This window comes from Rhea pennata, chromosome 2 (assembly GCF_028389875.1).
Source record: "Rhea pennata isolate bPtePen1 chromosome 2, bPtePen1.pri, whole genome shotgun sequence".
Taxonomy (NCBI): domain Eukaryota; kingdom Metazoa; phylum Chordata; class Aves; order Rheiformes; family Rheidae; genus Rhea; species Rhea pennata.
Window position 1 is genome coordinate 93,542,486 of NC_084664.1, and position 20,173 is coordinate 93,562,658.

At 39.5% G+C, this 20,173-nt stretch overlaps 1 long non-coding RNA gene across 1 annotated transcript; it reads right to left on the minus strand.

The window, feature by feature from the left end:
* Positions 1-278: 278 nt before the first annotated feature.
* Positions 279-18,203, minus strand: LOC134136265 (uncharacterized). The gene is made up of 3 exons (XR_009957471.1): positions 18,125-18,203; positions 12,488-12,628; positions 279-360 (listed from the first exon to the last, which is right to left on the minus strand). It is a non-coding gene; the product is annotated as an uncharacterized LOC134136265 (long non-coding RNA).
* Between the last annotated feature and the right edge of the window lie 1,970 nt (positions 18,204-20,173).

Below are 20,173 nucleotides of genomic sequence, written 5' to 3' on the forward strand. Positions count from 1 at the left end.
AACCTAGGAAATTTGTTTTTAACTAAACGTTTTTTCAGGCACCTGCTGGTATTATCCTGCATTAAACAATTGTATTATCAATTGATTTTCAGAAGTATTTTTCATTGGTAATTAAAGTTCCCTAAAATAATGAAAAGGAAAAAGTCTTGTAATGAAATCAGATTTTTTATAAAAGCATAATAAACCATGACCTTTATAGCATAGGTGAATATAGAAGAAAATATATTTTAATAATTACTTACATATTTTTATCTGAGCGTTTCTGCTGAAAATGAGATTTTAAGAAGCATCACAGCAACTCCGTTTCATCCAGCAGGGCCTCACAGTTGCATGGTAATTGATTGCAAACAAACTACAAAACTACAAAGAAAAGTTACTGCAGGCACACAGATAATTCTAGACAAAGGTATGTGAGATAAATTTGCAGATACTTAAAAAAAGGATGAAATGGATTGAATTAATTTGTGTTAAGCAATATGCACAGCTGCACTCTGCCAAAAAATGTAAGAAAATTTATTGCTATTATTTTATGCCACCAAGGAATACAGAATCCTCTTAAACAGCAGCAGCTTAAAGTGTTAGTCTGGAGATACCTTCCTAACTGCTGGAAATGACTCCAGGATTGTCAGAGATTCACGAAGTGCTACACCACTAGTCTCAGAATTGCTGGTATATTCTGCTCATGAGATTTGCTTAACTCAGATGAAGCTTTATAAGAGACTTAAACTTCAAGAAGATTATTACGAATTGCTCTGGTTTTAACACATTGTTTAGCTGTGAAATGTGGTCTTTTTTTACTCACTGTGAACCCCTACCGAAAGAGGTTCAGAGCTACTTGATATAAGATTTCCAGAGAGGAACAGAATCCTCATGGTTTGAATCTGTATATACAGTAATAATATAGAGACTACAGTCTGTAAGGAACTAGTTTGGCATAACATCTCAAGAATTAGCTCTGAAGAGCTAAGCTTTTACCAGACCTCAGACTTTCAGTCAAATTGTAAGTCCATTTCCTCAATGGACAAAGAAAAATCTGCTTTATGATATATAAACTCATCCCATCCTAGATCTTAAAGTACAAAGGAATCTACTGAGAATAAGATGAAGCACGATACACTCTGGGTATTTCTGAAGGCATAATGGTCACTAGTGGTTGCCTTGAGACTAGTGCTACCTCTTTTGAGAGGTATCCTTTTTCCTGCCCTGCAGACTGAATAAGGGCTGAAGAAATAAGCAGGGAATTCAGCACACCTGAGGATATATCCATAGCACATGTAACATATCAAAACTCAGCTAAAAATACGGTGCATCTCCCTCATAGGTGTCTGGAAAGTGTGTTTCATCAAAAGTTGCCTGCTTGGGCAAGAGGACAACCTTGACTCTCCGAATTTTTCATCATCTGAAAAAGTTACACCAATGAAGTCTCATAAACTCAACAGCAAGTATGAAAGTGTCTTTGTTTTGAGCAGAGCTACAGTATTTTGACATCATTTGTAACTATAACAGTTGAATTGCTCAGCTAATTCAAAATGTTTGAAGTGTTTATGTTTGAGCATATTTAAAAAATAAAATCGAGTAAGGGAAAGCATTGCTTCTGAAATTTCAAAAATATTCTGACATATTCAGAAACACAGCCTGCCCATTAAACTAACTAGAAAGGAAACAGACAGAATATAAAAGGGAATTCTAAAGGTTTAAAAAGCAATACAGTCTTTTGAGGGTCCTTACACTTGCCTGTTTACCTGAGTTAATGTAAATTAATAACTGAGAACAGATACTGGTATTTTCTTAACTGGTTATAATGAACTGGGATTTTAGTTTAAATGCTTTGTTACATATTGCACAAGGCTAGAAAAATTATATATTAGAACACCAGCAAATTCTGAATTTCACTTAAAGTAGTACAAATCCCAAAAGCAATGTAGCAGCTTTCACTGAGTGTTCCAAAAGATATCGTTTTTTCTGGTTCAGTATCAAAAATGAGAAGCTTGTCTGAGCCTTATGGAACAAAGCAGGAAATCAAAAACATTTCTTGCTTTCTCCTAATTAAGAAACTTTGATAGAACTGAAACATAACCAAGGGCATTTTAAAAAGTCTGATATTTTACATGACAAATGTTCTTTTAAATAATTTTCAAAACGAATCTCTTCCACTCTCATTTTACTTAGGAATGGGAAGCTTCTGAATGCTCCACATGCCTCTTTTTCCAAGAAGGGATATGAAAAAGATGAGTTAGTAAGCGACCTTATTTAATAGACATTACAGGATGCCATATTTCACAAAGGCTCATTTCCAATGGGCTGAACGCATGCAATTTGCAAAGAAGGGACAATTTAGAAGAAAGAATAGAGAAATGTAAGCTCTATTTAAAAGCTGAGAAGCATTGTTTTTTATTTATACGATTACTTTTCCATGAAAAGCTCCATATTTGAAGCATCAATACGGCATCCTGCTGTTTGTTAGCCTACCAGACCATAGTTTATAAGGTTACAAAAACTGCATTGGTAATCAGCGTAGAAGGCAGCATAGCATCTGCTGTGAATCTATGACTTCCTCAAATCTCTGCAAACACAGGCCGTATTTGCAGCAAGTTAAAATATACTGTTTTCCTTGGGCTTGGCTTCTTGACAGAAGGAGCTCTCAGTGAAATTGCATAAAATTAGCTCTAGCACCTTCTGCAGACTCAAATGATTACAATATTCCCTGAGGACTTCAGAGCTCAGATTTTTCTGTTGTCTTTCTGGAGGGCACCCTCAGACATGCACCCTGAGCAAGTGCACCCTGGAGGACACTTCCTATTAGTTGTGGTGGATGTATTTTGCAATAGAAGGTATGTCTACACTTTAAACTGCACTGCAATTTAGAGATAACTAAGCAGGTCAGGTACAGGAAGCAGTCTATCTGTGACTACACATAGTTTTGCATGAGCTAATTTAACTTGGTTCTCAGGAGATTCAGACAAACTTACCTACAGTATCCTACAGTATACATCATCCTGTGCTTGCCAATATATCCTGCCTAACTGTAACCAGTCACTACAGTATTAAGCTGTAGAACACTGCATTTTGAAATGTGGTAGGAGATATCCTAGAAGACAGTAAAAGTCTTACCTTTCATTCTCCAAGTTTCCAAACTCGGACATGTCTCAATTTGAACTAGGTAATTCAGAGCATCAGTAACCACAGAAAATGGAGACTTTCATCTCCACTTACTTACTTTATGCAAATATTGCTATTGACATCACATCTGGTTGTATTCCTCTATATGGATGCCTTTTCAAGTTTTGTCAAGCCAATTAACATGTTGGGTGTCTGAAGTAACACGGCTTGTAGTAAAACTACAGCTTTGAGAAACTTTAACTTTCATAATTATCATGATTTCCTGACAGTCTTCTACAGAGTTCTATTTTTGAAGGGCCTTTACTGCTATCTGCATTGATCATAAGACAAAGGTGAACTGAGGGAGAAGCAGGTGCACAGCTAGTGAAGTTTATGTTATGCGGATTCACCAGACCAAGTGACCACTGCAAAAAAAGCAACCATGCATCACACAGCAATGATCACAGCTTTGTATACAGGATCAAGACACACATGACCAAACACAGACCCCTTTATAAGAATGCCTTTACAGGAACAATTCTTTTATTTGACAAGGTTATCTTTAAAAGAATTATCCACTGGAAGAGTGGAACCCCGATGAAAATTTCCAGATCACAGATTAGTTGAAAATGCTAAATTTTGTCTTTAAATGCACAAAAACCTTCTAGATACACACCTAACACTGATCTCTGAGGACAAAGCTGCTTTCTTGGATCACATACACTACATATATTCCAATACATGAGAGCTATTTGCACTGGATAGAATGAGAGAGTATCTGGGAAAGGACTGTCAGAATACGCCTATCCCTAAGTGAAATTCTTTTGGCCCACTGATTCAGAGTGAATTTTCTGATTTATTTCATCCAGTCCAAGTGGAATTTTTTCCTTATTAATTAAGCATTCCTTCTCTACAGCAAAAAGTAAGAGACTATCATGCCAGCTATGTCCAGCTTTCAGTGATCCCACTCAACTGCATATACAGCTCTGTACAGCGTTTTAAATGATGCAATATATGGCATAGTACAGCAATAAAAGTATTCTTATGACTTTGTGTAAAAGGCCAGAGTGGTTAAAAGTCTTTTGATTAGCAAAATGGCAATAGGACATATTGCTAGTTCATTAGAAACAGATACTGTAAACTAGGTACTCTTGCGTAAATCAAGAGTAATTCAACTGAAAGAAGTGCAGTGCTAGCGAATATAATAGGAACAAATCATATTAGCTTTTGTCTTGCTTTTGGTTTCATAGGATAAAAATCTTCTTGGTGTTCCTATAACTTGTTAGTGCCTCATGTATTCAATTCCTAAATATCCCTGCTCAGATAAAAAGCAGATTGGATTGATTGGGGGACCGTGACACAAAAATCCGTTAATTTCTGCTTGGCTTTCATCTGTAGTATGCACTGATGCTCTGTTACTCAAAAAAAAGTTAATTGTCAAGTTGTTATATCTTGTAAAGAATTGTGCTTTGTAGTGTCTAAATCCAGCTGGGGAACAGTATCAGTAAAGTACTGTGATGGCATCTAGTAATTCATAAACACTGTGGGTTACTGTTTCCTACCCAAAAAGATAAACTTGTTTTAATACACTGGTATGTGCAGAAAGAGGCAGACAAGACTCAGTGACAATGTTTATGAATGTACACATTGTGGCAGCCTCACTGGCAGGCTACCAAGTCTGAAGGACATACTGATCCAGTGTCATGTGAATGAAGTATTTTATACACTCACACTGACGGTATCATTTCCAAAAGAGACATTAAAATCTCAGATGTGTTTCATATTCTGTGAACGTATCAGGTAGAACCACTGGTTTACTACAACACTGGTTTTGAAAAGAGCTTCATATCCCATGCACTATCAAAAGCAAACAGTAACCATTTAACTTGGTTTAATTTAGCTATTCAGATAATTAAACTCAGTACCATGTATTAGAATTATCTTTAAAGACTATCAGACATCTTGCAATGGCATCTTAATATCAACATCATTAAGCACTAGATCTAAATGGAACAAAAAGGACCTTCAAGGTAACTGCTCTTCATCTCTTAAAAGCACTATCTAGTAAATCTTATCCTTCCTTATACTTGTGCAAAGCCACTAAACTCAATCCCATTGAGTTATTGCTGATGCACGAGTGTAACTGAATACAGATTATAGCTTAACAAGATTTCTATTTCTGATTCCTGGGATCCTTACAAAAGAGAGTTTTGAATAAATGCAAAAGGAGGGCAGGAGTATGATGGATCTCAGTAATGGACAGCATGGAAGAAAACAGGTAAATGCGAGTGAGGAAAATTTAGAAAAAATGGCATAATTACAGCAAGTGGAGAATGAACACAGCAGAAAGCACAGACAGTGAAAGAGGGCCTTAAACATGATAAAAACAAGCCTGAGTTGAAACACTAGACGAATTTGTGAGGAGTTTCAAAGATGCAGAATTTTATGGTTTAGGAAGATGGCTACGGAAGATATGAGACGTTCAGATACAGCTTCTGAAGGGAAGCAATGCAAGTGTCAAGTCAGCAAGCGAAGAATAGGTTACAGGCTATATCTTACAAGTTACAGGAATCAAAGTACAAAAATATTAAGGTGTAATGGGCAGAGATGGGTCTGTGAGAAAAATTGTATGTGTTCTACAAGAAGGATGACAGAAAAACACAGGACTAATCTGGGCCTAATAAGAAATGGGGAAACAACATTTGGTTTCTGTTGCCCATCGTGCTAATGAGAATGAATGTGATAAATAGTAATGGAGAATGGTAAAGCAGGGGAAGACCTAGGAACAAAACTTAAAATTCATTTTTAACATTGGAGACACCAGTAAACTGGCCAGAGTAAAATGTCAGAGAAAAGCAGCCACAGCAAAAATTCAGGAGGAAGTTGTTTGTACTTTGTTGAATATTCAAATTCTCTCACAGTTAAGTTCAATCACACATGATAGTAGCTATAAAAATCCAGGAAAGACTGGGGGTAAGAAGCAGTGAAGAAAAGCATTCACAACATTTACTCACTTAGTTGTTAAACCACCAAGATGATAATGGCTTGGTTCCTTTAACAGAAAATTCTATTAAGGATAAGGGCTTGTCTAGGTGTGATGACACAACTCGTAAGTAGATCAAGTAAAACAAAGCAAACAAGCAAACCAACAAGAGCAACTCCTCAATAGCAGTAAAACTGATGGGCATGCATGTTTTTGAATAACATGCCTTGATTCTATGTATGACTTTACAGTAGAGATGAAAGAGAGAGACTATTTGCAGATCGAGCCTCATACAGTCAATTCAGCACAGTGAAGAAAGAAAGTGACAAGATGGGGTCCATGAATTGGGAAATTCATTCCCAGTACTTATTTTTTTAAAGTAGATACGTAATCCTCATTGTTTGCAATACAATGGTAGTGTTGCTTTAATGACTGAGGAGATGTTTCAGTCTCAGCACTCTGGAGCTCAGTTTACAGCCTCTGATCAAAAAGACCTACTAAACAGATTTTTTTCCCTATGTTTTCAAGGGTAGGATTATTTAGCAGATTTAAAAAAAATCCCTTTGGAGAGTATTAAACCGTAATTTTTATGATCTGAAAATGCTGCCTTTTTTTTTTCTTATAGCTGGGTGACTCAAATCCATCTTAAAAAGAAAAAAACCAAAATCTTTAAGTCTCACCGGTGAGGACATGCGTAGTCAGAAGAGATGAAGATTTAAGGTTAGAAAGGACCATTAAAGGCTAAAAAGGGCTATCAAAATATACTAATCTTACCTCCTGCTTAAGAGAGACCACAGAACATATTCCTGCAGTTAAGTCCTAAAATCACAGAACAATTGAGATGCAAGGAACCTCTGGCCGTCATCGCCGTCATCTGGTCCAAACCCTACTTCCTGCAAAGTCTAGAAAACAGTATTGCAACACTGTCTTTCAACAGTGTAGCCATGCTGTATGGAAGCCCTTACAGAAGCGGAGTGTGCTGATCTCCCTCACTCACTCCAACCCACATACTCATAAGCACCAAGGTGCGGGTAACCAGGCAGTCTGGAGAGCACTCAGGCACGGAGATACATTCCTTGCAGTGACATGGAGGACAAAGGATGCTAGCTATCCAGTCCTCATCCTGGCTCCTTTTTGCTGGTAGGCAAACATGTGCTGCTGGATGTGCCTTTTTGTTGTCTTTGGCCAACAGTGAACAGTCTCTTCACCCTGTCCCACCTCTGCGAGTCACCAGGATTTACCCACTGTCCTTTGTCTCTCCTGATGCAGGTATCCTGAGAAGCTGCACTAGATGTGCACTGTGATCTTGATGACCTGCTAATCTGGGTGTGATCAAGTCATTCTAGTAGCCCTTTGCCTGCTCTTCCTTCTGGCACTTCCTCGCCCACATAATCCCATTCACACCAATCAATACTTCTATTACAAGTCTTCACAAAAACCAGGAGAGCTCTGAAGCTGCACTTCATTCAGGTTGCTCAGCACCTTGAATACCTCCAAAGATGGAGGGTCCACAATCCCTTGGGCACTTGTTTAATGCCTGGCTCACAGCGAAGAATTCAAATCTTCCATGCCTCTTTCAGTGATTTAGAGGAGGATACAAGGCAGCCTTTCATACCACTGAGATTGCTAACACCCACACAAAGCAAACACACAATGATGAGGTAGGTCTTAACAGTAGCAAAAAGGGGCAGTAAATTGAACAGAGTATATGAGAAGTTTAACAGGCATTTATGGCTACCTCCTGTTGCCAGTATGGATCATTTTGTGCTGCTCTGGAGAAACAAAACTGTCTTAATAAACCCTCAGCTTCCCCAGTTTCTAACTAAGGGCATACTTTCTTGAAAGAGCTGGCTACTCCTAATAGATTTGTTGAATTCCTGAGTTCCAGTTTCATCCCCTACATATATGGAGACCCAACTGGGTCATATCTTGGGGTCTAGTTATACCAAAGGATGGCGAATCTCCTCTCTACTTCAAACATGAGGTTGGCCATTAAGTTTAAGCAAGGCACTTCATGGAATCTTTGTACACAGGCTTTTATTTCATTATAGATTCTTGGGTTTGGACAAAAACACTAAAAGAAACATACAAACAAGACTGACCTTTGATGACATTTATTTGAATCATGCATGAACTGCATCATCAAATAAAGATAAATTTAGTTTTATCTCTTCTACAGAAACAGTCACATTTTTCAATAATTTTCTTTGTAATGTATTACTTCTCTGACTGATGATTCTGATTTTCAAAAGCAGATCAAACACACAGTGTGTTTTCCAGGAAGGTTTACTGAGGAGGGAAGTTGTTGCCTCGCATACCATACTTCCATTCTTCTGAATGTGTTACTATGTATTAGGGAAAATACAATGATACATGATACTTCAAGGTAAGAGCTGAAATGAGCATTACTGTATCCTCATAATGAAAATCACATCAAGTAAGGTACTGCTGCTAATGACAGTTGTTCGACCAAAATAAAACACTTCATGCATTCCTGAAAGTGTAGAAGAAAAGTAGCATGATATACTTCTTCATCTATTACATTGATAAATTAACATTTTGGTCAACAAGTAGCATATGCATACAATAATACTGAGTAGAGAATTTTATCTGAGATTTCAAGAAAAATAGTAAGACATAGTTGTACTCTACAATCAATCCCCTAAAGGGATATTCACAGAGGGAGAAAGAGGAGCACACACATGCAAACACAGACATCTCCCTTCTAAACCCACTTCACTCAGAGGACACATCTCTTTTTAAATGCTGATTCAAGACGGAAGAAAGAACTAACAGAATTATCCAAGAGTTGCTTAAATAAAACAGCAGCTCAGGATAACCAACTTAAAACTGGAACACAACACCATCACCACAACGCCTTGTATTAATTATTATGTTTGCTCCATCCAGCTTGTCACAATGATGAACAATAATGATCACTTGAGGTGAGATATTCACAGTTTAGCTAATTCACTCAGTCTAGGCAGGCGATCAAATACGCCTCTATACTCCTCTGTTCCTTAACAATGGTCCTTTTAGGTTCAAAATGTAAATAAGAGAAACTTTAAAACTGGTCTGAAGTATGTGATTCTGCCTACCATATCCCAGTGCCCAACAGCCAGCTGCAGAAATGCAATGTTCACAGCTTTTTCCCCAAAATAATCTTTCAAGAGCACCTGGCACCCAGGAGAGGGAAGGCAGAGCAGTGCTATAGTGCTTGAGCCCCCCTTCTTCTCAGACCTCCAGCAGTCCAAAGACTGTGTTTGGTGTGTTAGTGGAAGTTTTTTGTTTATGTGAAAGAAAGATTGGTGTGCAAAAAAAAAAGTTCTTTATGGACATCTGGAGCTGCACAGAGGAAGTGAGCTTCGTCAATGACATTGTTGGAACCAAAGGGTTTAACTGAACAGAAGCCCAATCTTTGCACATTTCCTATCAGCACAATTCCCTGTGGCTTCCCCATCATAGCACTGCCCATTAGTAAATGTGTGATGCTTGCTGTTTGCTGCATAGCACACCAAATTTCTTTTTGCAGATGGGTGAATAACCATTCATATCTCTGACTAGACTCTTTATACTGCTGGAAATACGCAACAGGAGTTGTGTAGGGCAGCTGCTCAATATTTGTGTGCCAGTCTGAGTGGCCTAGTATGTCACTGTGGATGAATGATGTCATTTCTGGAGCAGGCTTCACAGGAACTGCGCCTCTGCCTAGTGCTATGAATGCTGATGAAACTGCTTTCCTAAGATTTTTTTTCTCTCAGAACAATATCATCTTGCAATATATGGATTCACTTTGTTTTCTTCCACAAGTCTTCCAGGCTTTGCCTATTATATGAGAGCTCCACACTCATTTTTCTATGCTTCAGAGCATCTGTTTACAGTATATGGTCTAAAATACTCTTTCAGTGTGTTCTCTAGAAAATGTGACCTAAACATTACAGTGTGCACTGGTAGTACAAAGCTAGGTATTTTAAAAGGCATACTACCAGGACAGAAATTCATTCTTATCCACATTCAAGTCCAGAAAACACTCTCCTCACTCACATTTTTTTTCTCAAGACCCATTTCTCCCATCTTTTCTATGTTTAAAAACAAACAAACAAACAAAAATCCCAGTAAACCATTCTAAACCATTTCAATTGAAAAGTGATGCCAAACAGTATTAATGTCCTTCTCTGTTCAAATAGTATTAATGTAAATTCTCGGGAATTTTCTTAAGTATCCTCCCTAGTGTACTTCTGCCTTTTTAGACCCTAAATTCTGTACAGTAGAGGCTATATTTTGTGTCTTGCCTGTCATCAAATATATTGCTGATATTTTAACAATAAATAGCAACAAATCAAATCTATCAGCTATGCACATTACTGTGAGACATACACTCCAAATTAAATATGATTTTAATTTTATGGGTATACAACCTCAATGCAAACATTGATGGAAGCCAAAAAAAAAAGAAAAAGAAAAAAAGAAAATCTCCGAATATACTGACAAATACAACTGTTCAAACATTATCAGAAGAACCCCAAATCAGAAATACTGGAGTAATGTTAGCCTTAGTCCTCAATATGGACAGTCATATGCTGAACACTGCATCTTTTCTATTTTGCAGGAGCTAATATTTCTCATAGCATTAGTTCATGTTTCGTTTCATTCTTTATCACTGTTCTGGTTAAAACTGCTAGTGTGTGAGCAGCAAAACAAAACATCTAGAGTAACTCTTTGAAACACCTTTTTAAAAAAAAACTGTATTCTAATAAAGTTAGCTTTCCTGCATTCACACATAGGAGATCATAAATGAAAAAACGTGTGACAAAAATAAGTACAAAGAACAAAAAAGATACAATACATTGGTATTGAAAGAGTTGCAGAGCAAAGCAGTAAAAAGGAGGAGGTGGCAAATATGCAGCAAGGCAGAATTACTGTTTGGTAAAATTTCCTATTTTATGGCCAGCGGTAAATACTACTCTTTTGGACACCTGCATAGAATTATGTCCTCAGCTGCTCATTACTGATCATATTGTGTGAAATTATTTCTCTTCCTTGAGCAATAGGCAAACAAAAAATCACAGGGATGAACTGCTTGTACAACAATTTACAGCACGGCACATATGTGATATCCACATATGTGTCTGTGATGTCAACCTACACTCTTGACCTATCTTGCAAATAGAAACACACACATATGTTTGTACGTTAGTGCAATTTAAGATACCATAGCTTTCTGGAGAGGGTAGATGTATAAATATATATGTGCGTGCATATGGACTATAACTACAGAAAAGCTATGCTACTCTCAAGAGACCTACAGAATTTCAAAATATATATCCTATGTAGTCTATATATATGACAACACGGTGATTCAAACATCATCGTATTAATAGTATTCATAGTGAAAACAGATTATAAGACCTGCAAAATTATTTTTATAGATGATTTTACTCTACTAGAACAGAAACAGAAAGAGTGAGGAGACTTAATTTTTAACATGCAATGAAGTTCAGAAGGCTGTTCATTCATACCCACACTGAATAACAAAACTGCACTAATACCCACACATTCATTCTTATTCATACCTATATCTGAATAACAAAACTGCACTAAAAGAGAGTATCATAAAGTTTTTCTACATGTTATTGCGCCATGCTTCTATCCTCCCTGTCCCAAAGTTGAAGAGAATTTGTATTATAAAAGATTACATCAATAAGTGTTACTGAAGCCTTATATTTACACTGATGAGCACATTGAAAATTATCCTCAGTTCCTAAAATATACACTTTAGCCTGAAGCAAATGCTTTGACTGTGTTACATTATGCTCATATAAAGACACTTTATAATGCAAGTGTTGCCAGATCCATAACCACAGCATACCACTGTTGGGCAAGTGATCTTGGGAGTTACACCAGTAGAAGGAAGATACATACCACCACACTCAATTTTTCTCCATTCCAGAGCTTATAAAATGCTTTCACCATCCTGACAGATGGCACAGGTAGGCAAAGGACTCATATAAGAGAATTTCACTTATTCAGACATCAGACAGATGTCATGAGATTGTCTGGAAACTAACTTGCCTGGGAATTTTATGGGATCCAAGGAAATGCAGTATTATTGCTTCTTTTTTTTTGTATCACCAGCATGTCATTAATTTTCAGCTCTGCCTCACTCTTGTAAATGCTGTTTGTCTATTCCCCATCCAGGAAAGCATCCTTTTTCAGATCCTTACTTGAGCACATTTACAGGTACATACGTGCCTAAGTTCCACTGACATTAGATATATGTAAGTATGATCCCATTGGCTGAAACAGATACTTTTGTAGAATAAGATACAATTTTAAAAAATATAATCTGTAAAACAAGAGATGTGATTCTTGAGAAAGCATTTTGGTGAGCTTCCACGGACTTACCTGCCAACTCCCAACTCCTGGCGAGCTCAGGCTCATAGCTCCGAGCGCTATATATTCCTCCATCCATCACCAAAGCATCTGAATGACTGATAATAAAAACAGATGATTCATTGTTGGTATGTCCTCTGTTCTCTTTCCGTCCTATGGGAGACAGTAGTTTATGATTAAGATGTTAATGTTTTAGGCTAAGAGAAAGTTAAGGTATTAAGAAGGGCAGTTTTTCATCCTACTAGATAGATATTTGCTCCTGAGTTTTAAAGAATAGAGATGGCGAGAAAGGAAATTCCTCATCTTTAACTGATATTTAAATGAATGGACACTCATCACCTATTGTCTCAAATATTACATATTGCCAACAGAAGACAACATAGGCCATACAGTCAGGGGACACTGTCTCTTTTGGTCCTTTTAGATATATCTGACCAGTAAGATCATACTTCACTTCCATTTATTTAACAAGTGTTATTCATGGTGTTGACAGTTAACAGCATAATCATCGAGAACTTTTATCTCAGAATCCTATAGTAAGGATGAGACAACTTCAGGTCTATGATGGAGGAGAATAGACAGAATATGTTAGAATATTAAAAAAATACAGAGAGGGCCTCCATCTAACAATAGCTTTGCTGAGGTGAGACAAACAAAATGAGAAAGTAACAAAAGAAATGATAATTTCTTCTTAATTTTAAAGTGTTTTCTTTTTAGTTGCATAGTTACTGTACAGGATTGCTACAGAGAAAAGTATCATTGTTCACGTAAGTGGGGTACCTAACTGCACAGTGTGAATAAAGCATGTAGATTAAAAACTGACTGACATTTCTCAACAAACGTCTGCTAGAGGAAACCATCAAATAGGGATGTTTCAAATGGGGGCCTGAGGACAAAGGTTAGTAGATGTTAACACTGGTGATCTTGAAGGAAATATAAAGTAGCTGCTGACAAATTTTATGGTTTGCACCAGATTTAGCAGAGCAGTAAATTATGAGGACAGGATTATTTGGCAAACCTGGCTCACTGAAACAAAATGCACCTGAATATAGCCAGGTGCAAAGTCTGGAAGCATCAAACCAAACCTTCAGAATGAAGGCTGGAATCTATTGGGAAAAAAATAACCTGAAAAGGAACAGAAGTCACAGAGGACAAGTCACTGAATATTAAATCCTAGCAATAGGGATTTAAAAACATGGGAATGCCAAGGAAAGAGAAACAGGCATTTTTTACCTCAATATACACTACTATTCTTGCTTCAGTGAGAGTGATACTAAGATATTTCACACAATTCTGATGCTCACATTCTTAAAGGGATGTTGAATGATTGGAGATAAACAGCAAAACCTGCTAGTTTACCAAACCGAGAATGGGAGGCAACTTAATGACAGAAATAAAGCATCAAGTACAAAAGGGCTCTTTGATTTACTGGACACAGACATAAAAAGAAGTAATGTCAGGAGGCTGGAGCTAGACACTTTTAATATATTTTTTATATTTTTAATACAGATGTGACCTTTGGAATAACCATAACCAATGTTTTCTTCTTTTTTTGTGTGTGTGTGTGTTTTCAAATTTGGGGTAGATGGCTTTAGCAAAACACAAAATACCAGTGGTACCGGTTATGGGGAACTTGAGTAAAATGGCTGCAATATACAGAAGACAAAGCCAACTATTTGAGAGTTACAAAACATCAGCTTTCTATTGTATTTATGTACTATAATACAGTTTTGGTTATACAACCACACAGGAATTTCTTTCACAGGAAGCTTTGCTGAGCATGCAGGGTATCTGGCCTGACCCTTTAGGAGTTACCTTGCGGGTACTGACAAGAATTCTTGGGCTCACAGGGAGTCTGCAGAAGCCATTTGTTTCCTAATGCATAATGGCACATCTGAAGTATCTGTATGGTAGCATTCTGTGGTGGAAGCAAACCCACTCAGTCATTAGGTTGACATTGGCCTTTCATCTGTTAAGTAATTCCTACAAGTAACTCTCAAAGCTCGAAAAGGCTTGCCAGAGTGTCTTCTAACCTGGAAAATACTTAGCTTATCCAACTAGAAGTTTGTAAACAACTTTAGCAGGAATCTGGGGTAGTGCTTGAATCATACTTTGTACAGATGATGTGTTGTATAATGTTCATGTACTATAAGGGCTTTTATCTTCCTGTATCTTTTTCAGTTCACTGAATTGCATTTGTATGCTTGTTAATGTGACAGCCAGATGAAAGTCCATAAAAGAAGAACAATGCTCTGTTTGGTACGAGGTTTAAATGATGTGCAATGAGTGGGCTGTGGGGGGCTACAAATTAAACAAGAATAAAACAAAATGTTCACTAAATGACCGCCAAATGTCCTGCACACTCAACGAAGCTTCCTGTGGAAGAAAATGATACGTGATTGTATGACTAAAACTGTACTATAGTTCTGTAACCTTTTACGTAAAACTATTCCACAGTAAAAACTTCAAGGTCAGACACTTTTTCAAGTAGATTCAGATCAGGTCAATGCTCATGAGTCACCAAGGGTGGAATATTTCATTTCAGTTCATAGGAGCACATCTCCTGCATGAGATTTACAGAGTGGCTATCCATCCATCATCTGAAATGGGAGGCCTCTTTCTTTTCCATGAACTGCCTGCCATGGTGAGTTCCCCCCATCAGAACATGACCTTCCCCGAAACTACCGCGGAAAGGTTTGCATTCCCTGACAACTGCCTTTGCCACAGATGTTCCTTGAAGCCTTACAAAAAGTAGCCTAAAAGAAATAGATTGAAAACATAAGCCTTTCAACTATGGGCCAGGCACCAAAAGGAAATGGAGCACACATTTTAATACCTATGGGTTTTCCTGGCCAGGGCTCCTCCAGCCTGTCCTAATTCCAGTCCCATCTCTTCCCAATTCCTCATATCTGCCCCAACTAGCTTGCTCCCACCATGCTCCCTGACTCCAGGTTTAACTCTCCATCACAGACTGTGCGCATGTTAAACCTTGCCTTGTTCCTGACTTCAGTCCCATGCATCTTCCAGCTTTTTTTTTTCAGGTTCCCCTAAATTATTATTCTCAAACCTAGATTATCACACCCTTGCTCTCTACCAGGCCACCACCTTCTCCATTATCGCTTAGATAACTTCTAATTGAAGCAGCAAAACTGAGAGATGGGGCAAGACAGTTTCCCCCGACTCCAGCTCCTGAACACAGCAGCACCAGTAGCAGTGACCATTACTGATTACCTCCAAAACTCAATATATACCTACGAAACATTTGTGAGCCAAGGTTTTCAGAGAATCATAACTTTGTTTCACTTTGGCTAAATTCCCTGGAAACAGCAAGAGATATCATGGAAACCCTTAATGAATTTCAAGTCGCTGCTCAACACTTCAGAGATTTTGGAGCATCTCAGGTCCTCATGCTACATGGACTAAATTTAATTGCTGCTATATAATTTAAATTTTTACTAAAGTTTGCACAGAGCTTGTCTGGAGAGTTATGCATTTAGAATTTTACTACAGGTACTAATCCTGGAATAATTAATTTGAGTTAAACCTTCACATGAATATCCACTCATTTCAGAATAATTTAGATGTAAGCCCTACCAGACATGAAAATTTGGATTAGTCTGTCTATAGTGAAAAACACAAACCAAGAAAAGGATAGCTATGCTAATTCTGGTGTTTGCTGTGTCTAACTGCTGTATTGCATCAGATCTGCAGGAAAACCAAGCTGAGTAAAATGACAGAGGGCTGAGGTTTAAAAAATTAAGTGTTTTAGTGGTGTAAAAGCTTCACATCTTAGATGGTTAAGAGATGGATACACTTCTTCATGTGTTTTTTGTAAATTAATCTGAAACCTAAGATGTAGTTTTCAAGAGGCCTGAGTTCTTTGCAGCTTACTATAGTATTCTTATACTTGCATATTTTTATCTTTTATACAGGGAAGTCATAATTATCATATCTTCCACTACTCTAAGGTACACATGTCTGCCCACAGTATATTACTGTCAGAACATTAGTTTATACTGGTTAGGAAGCATTTCAGCAAATAACATGGGCAAAGGCCACAGGAGAATTTCCTGAGCTTTGCTCTTAAGGTTCCCTAATACTCCTTAGCAACCTTGCTGGAAGCAACCTCTAGACAGTAGGTGGTAAGTGTCTCTTTATACCTGAAATAACTGCTGGTTACGGCATCCTAGCTTCGGAAAAGCATTTATCTTAGAGTCCTCAAATCTAGGATAAAACACGTATTAAACTGGGACTGGAGAAGCTGGTAAGCATTGACCCCTGAGGTGGCCCTATAGCACTGTACAGAGTGCAGTATAAAAGCTTTACAGAACTCTCATGACAATTTGAGAACAAGATTTTTATGAACCTAGCTTGGACTGAAGGGCCCCCAAAAGTTGTGAAATGACACTGTCTGGACAACTATGATCTAGATGCTAGAACTGCCTAAGCCATCAGAAGCTCTTTAATGTGTCAGACTATATTATGGGTCATATTTTCTATAGTGCATTATCCTGTTTCTTTCCTGCTACTGCCTCAACTTTCATTTCATTTCACTTCATTTTTTCCTCTCTGATAAACCTCATCAAATAGAGTTTGCAATTGTTCCACACAGAACAATTTCAGTATTGGAATGTGACATATCAGCAGGGCCATAAGCATTTTGCTTATCCCTTTGGCTTTTAAGACAGGATCATATTGAGTTCTGATGTTTTGCTCATACTCTGCCATGCAGACCAAGGGAACAGAAGTCCCCAGGTCTTTATTATACACAGTTGACCTTTTATTTCCTACTAGGTGCATTCAATTTCAGATAGCCCAGAATATGATCTTGAAATGCTATTTTCCATCATGCTATACTAACCTGAGGTCTCCATTTTTATACATTTAATAAACTCAAGAGTTTGTTCTTCAGTGTTGCATAAAAACAGAAGTCATTCAAGTTATGACTTAAATTTTAACAGAACAACTGTTGTGACACTTCACAAAGAAGCATAAGACAAACACTTTTAAATGCTGGGCAAACCATTGCAATCAACATAACCAAGAAATTCCACTCTAAATTTGGGGTTTTTTTTTGCTTCTAACTGATTAGATCTGAATTCTCAAAATAAATTTTAAATGAGAAATATCATAGCAATAGATAAAGTTTAAGTGTTTAACCCTGATTAACCTTAATTTAAAACTTAATTCCAGTTATACGTTTCTTGCCAATAGAAGCCTGTCTCAAGTTTATATGCTAGCTGTGTTCACAACTGCTGAAGAGAGCTGTTTCTTCTCTCTCTTAAAGAAATGTTTTCATCTCTTCCATTGAGATGACTTTGGTAGATGCACCTTTCATTTGACAGCCACAATTTTTATTCTTTATTATTTTTACAAATAAACTTCATCCAGCCAATATTAGACTCTGGGTTCTTGTACCTGATATTACCTTACATATAGTGTTTTAAGTCTTGAATAATGTGATGACATTTTGATTATGTGCTACTTAAAATATCAATTTTGTCTACCCACTCAATAACTGTGATAGCCACACTCTCCTTATCTCACATGTTATTTCCCATTTATTCCTGTTCACATCTAGGAAGATTCATGTTTAGAGCATCCCACTGGCTGCATGCATGCCATGGTGCAATTTTACCTTGGACTTACAGTTAGGTTATTTCCTAAATCATTCAGCAAGGAACAATAACAGCCATTCCTTAGGACCTGATCATGCAAGGTCAGCCGGTCTGTTATCATCAGGAAGTTGCTCTGAATTTTCAACTTCTGCTGAAATAAATGTGCTTGAGATGTTATTTATGCAACCACTGCCAACATTGTTCAGGCGACTGTCCTGCTAACAACCTTCCTCTTGACCCTCTGACATTAGTATGTCAAGAGCTGAAGCCAGATAGCTCTTGACTACCCTTGCTTGCACAAGATAAGCACGCCTGTGATATTCATCTCTGCCACTTAACTCTATTTTCTAGTGAGACTGAATCTGAAAGCAACAAACTCATTTCACATAAAACCTTGTGGCACTCGTATGCCTAAAAATAAGCAGCAATTTCTTGATTTGTTACTTTTCAGTTCCAAACCTTTTGTATTCTTGGTTTTTATAAGAAATACATTTCAAGACTGTCATTCTATTCGGTATTGCTTTGTCAGACTGAACAAATTCAACTTTGTAAACAAAGGAACCCCCGGGGGAAAGCATACTTTTTATTCCAATAAGCAGGAATGACACTTCAGACGCACAAACGCTGTCCTCAGTGCAGATAAGCTGAGCCCACCGGTTGCAAGACCTTGTCACCAAAAGGGAAGGAAGCCCCGATGTATGCTTCCCCCCTCAACGTAAGCTTATCTTGCAAACCGCTGCCAGGATAGTTAAGCTGACCTGTCAGGCTGGCAGGGAAGAAGCGACCCCCGAGACACGCAGTGCTCACGGCAGAGCTGCGCGGTTGAACCCGCACCATCCTTACGCCACCTGCGCCTCTGAGACTCAAAAAGTCACAAGACGGGCTACTTCTCGCCCTGCCATTTGCCCTCGGCTTCAGGCGTACCTGCTTCCCCCCCCCCGCCTCCAGCTGCCAACGGAAAACGGGCAGAGGCGAGGGGCGGGTGGGGGGAGGGAGAGAGGAAAAAAAACCCAAACCCAAATCCCACAACTTTTCCCTTTTAGCAGAAATGCCTTCATGCCTCCCCACCCCCCGGCTCCCAACGGCAGTTCCGTGTGTGCCAGTGCCCGCCAGTGCGGCCCGCCACCCCCCCGCTCCCCTCAGGCGCCCCGGGCCGCGCCTCGGGCCGCCCCGCCCCGCCCGGCCCCGCCCCGCCGCCGCCGCCGCCTCGCCCCGCGGGAGGCTGCCCGCAGCCGCGCGCCGGCCGCTGCGCGCGCCCCCCGCCCCGCTCCCGCGGAGCCCCCTCGGCGGAGAGGAGCGCGGCGTCCCCCGCGCCGGTACCTGCGGGCGGCGTCGCGGGCGGCGTCGCTCCGGCAGACGGTGCCCTGTTCCTCCCGCAGCGGCCGGGAGCCGGGCGCCGGCTTTGTTACTACTCGGAGGAGCCGCGGAGCAGCGCCGTCGCTATAGAAACTGGCTGCGGCTTGGAGCGGCACCGGCGAGTGGCGGGAGGGAGCGGGGAGGGGAGGCGGGAGGCGGGAGCCGGGCGGCGGCGTCGGGTGAGGAGGGAGCCGTTCATTCAGGAATATCCTGGCCTCTTCCTGCTGCTCCTGCCGCTGCAGCCAGCCCCTGGCACGGCACGGCACGGCACGGCACGGCACGGCACCGCCCCCCCGCGCCGCCCTCTCCTCAGGGAGACCGCTTCCCCCCCGCCCCCAACGGGCGTCCGCCCCTCACCCGCCGCGGCGCGGGGGTGCCCGGCGGCGCGAAATGGCGGGGGGTTGACCTGGGCTCCCCGCGGGGGTGGGGTGGGAGGGCGCGCCCATTGGGTGGGGAGCCTCTCCGCAAAATAAATAAATAAAATTACCGAACTTTCCTAGCAACAGTGCTTAATTCATAAAAGTGGTTTAACGCCATGAGGAGCTGCGTTTGTGTAATAAACTGCTTTTCTGCCCTGTGTTTTTCCAGTGAGCTGCTGTGCACAGATAGACACAAGTCCATTGCTCAGTGTGGAAGATTCACTGTTGTAACCACTCTTACTAGCTTATTATCTTTGAAACAGGGACCAAGGTCAGGACGGTGGTTTTTTAGGTTCCTTTCTATG